This window comes from Eurosta solidaginis, chromosome 5, assembly GCF_040869045.1.
Source record: "Eurosta solidaginis isolate ZX-2024a chromosome 5, ASM4086904v1, whole genome shotgun sequence".
NCBI lineage: Eukaryota > Metazoa > Arthropoda > Insecta > Diptera > Tephritidae > Eurosta > Eurosta solidaginis.
In genome coordinates this window covers 97375297-97381518 of record NC_090323.1, presented here as the reverse complement: position 1 = coordinate 97381518, position 6222 = coordinate 97375297, and positions in this window count along the sequence as shown.

Below are 6222 nucleotides of genomic sequence, written 5' to 3'. Positions count from 1 at the left end.
TGCCATGCCAAGGTCTCTGTTTAAGGCACGCATTGAGTCCTATTACTTATCTCAGTAAATCTTACTTTAAAATTGTTAAACTAGTACTAAGTTAACCTGTAATCTAGTCAGTAAGGTTGTTACCATTTGACTTAATAAAGATATGAAATATGAAATAATGGAACCGTTGACAAGCGAACACAATAGCTAAGATTTCCTTTTCTATTTGTGCCCATTTATGTTCACTCTTTGTTAATGTTCGAGACGCGAACCCAATTGGATGTCCATTCACACACCCTAATCCATCTTTAGATGCATCAGTTTGGACAATCACAGGCAACCCCGGATCATAAATTGCTAACACCGGCTCTGATGATACAACATCCAATAATTTTTTAAATTCTAATTCATGTTTGTCGTTCCAATGAAAATCGAATCGGCCCTTGTTAGTTGTCTTAATTCTGCAGTAATTTTCGATAAATTTGGAATAAACCGAGCTAAATATTTTAACAATCCTAGAAAACGCAAAACCCCTGATTTGTCCTTTGGTCTTTCCATGCTAAGAATCGCTTAACAGTACTTTCGGTCCACTTTCAGTTGATTATGTGACACTAGAATACCCATGAATCTTTCCTATACTGAATTTTTTCTGCATTAAATTTGACATGATACTCCCGAGCACTGTGTTCACAATTTTATCATGCTCTTCCAAACTCTCTGCATGTACTAAAATGTCATCAAAATATATACACGTTCCCGGGATATTTCCAAATATTTGTATCATTGTTCTTTGAAACATCTCTGGTGCACAATTAAGGCCATATGGCAAGCGATTAAATTTAAAACGCCCAAATGGCGTCATGAATGTCGTTAGATCTGATGTGGCCTTATCAAGTGACATGTGCCAATAACCACTTTTTATATCCAGCACAGAAAACACTTTAGAGTTTGCCAGACCAGTTTTAAGGTTCTCTACCGTGGGAATCAGAAATTGCTCTATCTTTATACATGCATTGAGCGGCTTTGGATCAAGACAAATGCGTAGCGCACCGTTTGGTTTTTCAACAATTTGCACATTATTGACCCAGTCAGTTGGGTAGTCAACTGGTGAAATGATTTCATCTTGCAACATTTTCTTAAGTTCTATTTTTAATTTACCCATTAGTGAATGTGGTATTCTCTTCTTATAGTGCAGTACTGGTTTAGAATTTTCCTTTAAAATTGATCTGCCTTTATTGTTGTTGACACCTCTCTGTTGTGTACTCTTCCCTCGTTGTCTGCACATGCTCGCAAGATGACCCTTTTTTGTACAATTTCGACTCGTCAACTCCTTTGCTTTGCACACCAACTTATGTTGAACATCTCATAGCTGTCCACAATTAAAGCAGACGCGCTTTGGTTGATTAATAACCTTCACTTCATCATGTTGTTGTTGTTGTTGTTGGAGCAATGCTCGCCCCACCTAATAGCCGCGCCGATCACAAATTGTCATCAATATCCTCTAACGGGAGTCCAAGGAAACTTGCCGTTTCAACAGGTGTAACCCATAAGGAAAGGGGTGTTAGAGGCGTTGGTTCCACATTACAATTAAAGAGATGGTTGGTGTCATGTGGGGACACATTGCAAGCGGGGCATACATTTTGTATGTCGGGGTTGATTCTGGATAGGTAAGAGTTTAACCTGTTACAGTATCCAGAACGAAGTTGAGCAAGAGTGACACGCGTTTCCCTGGGGAGTATGCGTTCCTCTTCCGCGAGTTCTGAATATTTTTCTTCAAGCACTGGATTCACCGGGCAATTCCCGACATAAAGGTCCGACGCCTGTCTATGGAGTTCACCAAGGACCTGCTTGTGTTTTTTCGCTTCATACGGCTGGGTTCTCAGGTGCCGTATTTCCGCAAAATGCTTACGGAGATGACTCCTTAGGCCCCTAGGCGGTGCTGGTTCGTCAATCAGATGTCTGTTGGGATGCCCAGGTTTCTGGGTATTCAACAGAAACTGTTTGGTCAGCATCTCATTTCTCTCCCTGATGGGGAGTATTCTCGCGTCATTATGCAGATGGTGTTCTGGGGACATAAGAAGACAGCCCGTGGCGATTCTGAGAGCAGTATTTTGGCAGGCCTGTAGTTTCTTCCAGTGGGTAGTTTTTAGGCTTGGCGACCATATGGGTGACGCGTAGCACGTAATCGGCTGGCTAATTGCTTTGTATGTGGTCATGAGCGTTTCTTTATCTTTTCCCCAGGTACTGCCAGCAATGGATTTGAGGATTTTATTACGGCTCTGAATTCTCAGAACAATTGCGGTTGCGTGCGCACCAAAATGTAGATCCTGATCAAACGTCACACCCAAGATCTTGGGGTGTAGGACAGTCGGTAGCGTAGTGCCATCGACGTGGATGTTCAATATGGTCGACATTTGGGGCGCCCATGTTGTAAATAAGGTCGCGGAAGATTTAGTCGGTGACAATGCCAGGTTTCGCGAGGCGAAAAAACTTCATCCTCAGTTGATACAGTCGCCACAACTTGTTTTGCTTTTAGCATTTGCTTGTATTGGTTTGCCCCTTCAAATACCTTGCATGTGTCAATTACTTTGGCTAAGGTTTCATCACGACCATCTAATAACTTTAGTTGCAATTTTTTTTCATGGACTCCCAAAATGATGCGATCGCGCAACATCCTGTCATCATACTTTATTCCACAACTGCAGTTGTACTCACAATATTGTATTTGCTTCCGCAACTGGGTTTCAAACTCAGAGAATATTTGCTTTTCCTTTTGCGTTATTATATTAAATTTATATGCCACCATTGCGACATTTTTCCGTGGCACACAATATTCTTCAAATGCTTTAATTACCTCATCTAATTGTCGTTGTCTTACTGCATCTTGGTTAGCTTCCGTTGGTGCTGGTATGTTGACGCCCAGCATCGACAGTTCTGACCCATCATTTGGGTAGAGGGTATTGTAGATCGCCAGTCCTTGCTCACCTAATAGCCATATGAACAGTGCAATTTTCTCCTTCTCTGGTCTTTCCATCTTCCCATTAGCAATCATCCACACAGTAAATTGTTGCCTCCATTTAGGCCACTCTGTTGCAATATTTGTACACTCCAATGGGCGAGGCGTATCTTATATAGTTATCAAAATCAATGACTAAACGCAACTATAAGCGGAAGCGGTGAACTTATTTTCAAATACTCAATTTTAATTTTATTTCAATGCCATGTTACAATTTGTGGGTATATAAGATAGGCACGCAAACGTGAGGTGGACGCTGCTAATTTACACTTTATTTTAATACAATTTGTGAGGTGCACGCTGTTAATTGTGCGTATGGCAAATTCTTTGTGGAAAATCCACTTTTACTCTTGTAATCCTAATTGCTTTTACTTATTTTGATCCACAACTCTCTTTGTCTTCACTTCTGACACCATGTAATATTTTAGTGTGCCCAGTAAATGAAATACGTTTTAATATTTAACAATTTTACTTTTAATGTGGTATTCTTGGTCGTGCTACACAGCGATGAGTTGTTTGCTTCCTGTACAACAAGGGATACATATATACATAAAAATGAACATATGCAATTGTGAATACACACTTACTGATATTCAGGCTCTGCTTCTTGCTGCCATAACACGTCACAATTATCACATACGCGGATGATATTGTTATCATTGTAAGGGGCAAATTTGAGAGCACCCTTTACGACATAATGCAAAGGGCATTGAGGTTAACGAAAAAATGGTGTACTGAGGTAGGGCTAAGCATCAACCCTAACAATACATCCATTGTACCCTTCACCAGGCAAAAAATGCAGCCCAAAGATCCTAAGATGGATGTACACTATGATAGTGAGACCTATCATATTGTACGGAGCAGTTGCGTGGGCATCAAGAACAACCATGGTGACCGTACAAAAATCGCTCACGAAGCTTCAACGCTTAGCGTGTGTCTGCATTACGGGAGCCATGCGAACATGCCCGACGGCAGCAATAGAAGTGCTGCTTGAGTTAACGCCTCTACATATAATAATTAAGCAGGCAGCCAGGAGTATTTTAGTAAACATAGCTAAAGAGGGATGTGGAAGAGGCACAGTGATACAGTCAGGGAGCTTGGCGAAGCTGCAGGAGCAGATTCCACTTATCCAACTTCCCAGAGATGATAAGAGGAAGAAAACTAAGTTTGAGAAGCGCTTCAAAATAGAACTGGGGAGCAAATATACATGGGACACCTCCAGGATTGAAGCGCTTCACCAGGAACACACTATAATATGGTACACCGATGGCTCGAAGACACCGGAGGGCACAGGAGCGGGGATCTTCGGACCCCGAACCAAAATATCCCTACCACTCGGAAAATATCCGAGCATCTTCCAAGCCGAAGTTGTCGCCATAAGCCGGTGTGCAGAGATAAATTTACAGCGGGGATATACCAACGAGAAAATCGCTATACTCAGCGACAGTCAAGCTGCACTCAATACATTATCTTCAGTTGAGATTAAATCATCACCAGTCCTTGAGTGCGTGGAGAGTTAAACAGTCTAGGAGTCAATAACACCATCCGTCTGGCATGGGTATCTGGACACAGAGGAGTAGATGGTAACGAGCGAGCGGACGAGCTTGCCAGGTTGGCAGCGGCCGGAAAGCCAATAGGACACGAGCATATAGGGTCACATACAATAAGGGAGGACTTTAGGCAAAAGGAGGCGTGCAAAGGCACTAATAGGAGGGTACAACTCGAAGCGATATAAGGCTATGATAACCTCCCAAGAAGTAGCCTTAGGATTTTAACAGGTATACTCACAGGTCACTGTACGCTACAGAGCCATATGCATAAATTGCCCATATCAGATAGTAGCCTCTGTCGATTCTGTGATGTCGAAGATGAGTCTGCAGAACACATCCTGAAGGAATGTGAGGCAGTCGCGTGACGAAGACTTAGAGGATCATACAAACTAGAAAATATTCACATAAACTCTCTGAAGCCGAGAACCATTCTAGATTTTCTCAGAGAACTCGGCTTGGATGAAGTGTTGTAAAGAGAATGAGGGCACAATAGACCAATAGGTCGCAGTGCTTAACCTCACAACATCTATCTATCTACAGGGACGTCGGGTTTTCTTGATCTATCTCAGAGCAGCCTGTCCGATGCAACCATCCCTTGCACAGGACATATTGGCAAGAGTATGACCGTCCTAAAAAGTTGTTGGCAAACGCAGCAAACCCATTTCTCAGGACCGGGGCCAGGAGAAGGACTCGGATTGGGTTCGATACCTTCCCGGAGCAGGAGAGTATGGAGCAGTCTCGCTGCAAGGAGCTGCTGGGAGGGTGAAAATTTGTGGGAGGGACGCAACAAATTAAATGGGGTTACACTGAAATGACAGCCCTTGGTCAGGAAAATCCCGATTCGCTCCGGTACATAAAACCGGCTGCCTTGAGAAGCGGTTATAGTCATAAGCGTCCTTGTTAGGAATTCATTAGACTCCCTCAGTTCCTCCACATTGCAACCTCTTTGGGTTGTTACAGTTTTGTTTCTACCTGTTTCTGGAATTTCATCCAGTTTGTTGACCTATGGTTTCTAAAGGTTCCTCCCTTCTCTACCCTCTTTAGGGGGATGCTGAAGGTGATAAACGCATGGTCGGTCATTGATATACCACGTTCGGCGCTCCCTACTTTAATGCAAATTTGCAATTAGCCAATCATAAGCATGGCTTCAGAAAATTACACAGCACAACCACCGCGCTAAATGGCACAAGTACTCAGATAAATTGCGGATTAAATCAAAATCCCCAACATAGGACAGTACTCGTTACGTTAGACCTGTCAAAAGCTTTTGATATGGTCAACCATGCCACGTTACTGCAAGATCTGGAGGGGTCTCCCCTTCCCCCAAGTCTTAAAAGGTGGACCGCAAATTATCTATCTAGTCGTCAGGCATCGGTGCAATTCAGGAACGCAACATCCAAACCAAAAAGAATTGAACAAGAGGTCCCGCAGGGTGGCGTTCTATCCCCACTTTTGTTTAACTTCTACATATCAAAGCTATCTTCACCACTAGAAGGAGTCACTATCGTTTCCTACGCCGATGCCTGCACAATAATGGCCACAGGCCCAGGCATACAGATCGATGAGCTTTGTAGCAAAATAAGCAGCTATCTCCCTGATCTCTCTTCGCCTCGCGAGACCTGACATTGTCACCGACTAAATCATGGGCGACCTTATTTACAAGTCGAACCATCTCGG